Raw genomic sequence first — 1630 nt, 5'->3', positions numbered from 1 at the left:
GGCTTCTCCTAGTTGAAATGTCCTCTAACATCAACTTTCTAAGGATCGTTATCCTTCGTTTTGGCACCGTCCTTTTCTTCTTCAGTGAGACGATCATTTCTCCCTGACCTAGTGTGTGCTCCATCCCGCCTAAAGAAAGGACAGCACCAGGTAGGACTCCTATATGAGGCCTCTCCTCAGGAGCTTGTTCTCGTGTTTTGGACCCGGTTGGACTTTTATCCAACGGCATGACATCCAAAGCTCCTGTACAATTGTCCAGCACTGATTACCAACGATCCACTCCGATCTTCTTCCACTACTGGTTCCTGTAACCGATAGACCTGATCGACAGACCAACTAGAAACGGCTTACAATTTCACTAGAACAACGGGACTTCTAGGTATCCCCATCACTGAATCCCATATCCGGCTCGAAGGACCACTTTGGACTTGCTATTTCTAGTTGGATTCGATATGAACCGAATTATCACATAAATGGACTGTATATTTTCGTTTTCCTTTAACATAACACAATATGTTTTCTCAATGACTATACGTTCCATACTGCCATTTCTCTTCTTTCTCATTGTGGTCGAAAAATCCCGAACGTAAAAGATAATCGTCATAATTGGGCCGTAATCGTGTTTCCAGTCATGACAATTCCTAAAATGTAGAAACAGGAAATGTATAGTGACGAACAAATAGTTATAGCAATGGTAGGTTTGTATTTAAAACAGTTTATTCGTGCCAATGTCCATGTCGATCTCTCACCGAACCGGTTTTTTCGGGGCCCCCCGTACAACCTCAAAGTACTACTTGCATGTTGGGAAAAGTCTAGTAGGTAGTTCGTGCGACTGTGGGTTTGATTATAGGCGGGAATCAGAAACACATTACAACTCCCCCCATCGGGAGATCAATGGTACAAAAACACATTAGATCTTAAATTTCGCCATTGGGGCAGAAGCGATCTGGCGGATGGGTTCGCCGGGTACTTCGCCGGAGAGTTGGAGCATCCATATTTTCGATTTCATCCTCCGGCAGCCCTGACGGGTTCTTGATCAAGCGAAGAAACTTGGGATTACGCCAGAGCGACCTCCCTGACAGGAACCTCAGGTGGTATCGGCGTTTATCCTCTGTGCCAACGACCTGGGCCATTTTGTCCCACCGAAGAGATGTAGGATCTTGAACGAGAACATGGGAACCAGACGGGATGGTGGTTTGAGGGCGAGTAGATCGATCAAAATGAAATTTGCGCTTGGCCGTCGTTTCAAGACGTTGAGCATCGGCCTCCGATGCATTTTTTTGCCACTGGGCATGGTATGATCGCCAGTTCGCAGGGACTTGGGATCGGAGTGGTTGGCCGAAAACTCTTTGAGAAGGCTAAAGGCCATCCTCTCGCGGGGAATTTCGGAGTTCCAAATGACATCACTCGAAGACGGTACGTCACCGAATTTCGCAACAAGCGGGAACCTGGAATATCGATCATCATAAGCGAGATAATGGTCAGATCCATAGAGAAATAAGTCGCTCGTAGCGACATCAAAAGCCCTGGTTGGGGTAGGATCTTGTTCTAGAGGCTCGGGGGAATTCGAGGGTTTGTTGACAAGAATCGCAGCTTTCTAACGTAGTGTTTAAAATGGTCAGTGTGACAG

Source organism: Tigriopus californicus, chromosome 12 (genome assembly GCF_007210705.1).
Source record: "Tigriopus californicus strain San Diego chromosome 12, Tcal_SD_v2.1, whole genome shotgun sequence".
Lineage (NCBI taxonomy): Eukaryota > Metazoa > Arthropoda > Copepoda > Harpacticoida > Harpacticidae > Tigriopus > Tigriopus californicus.
The sequence above is the reverse complement of the archived record's forward strand: the minus strand, read 5'-3'. Positions refer to the sequence as shown.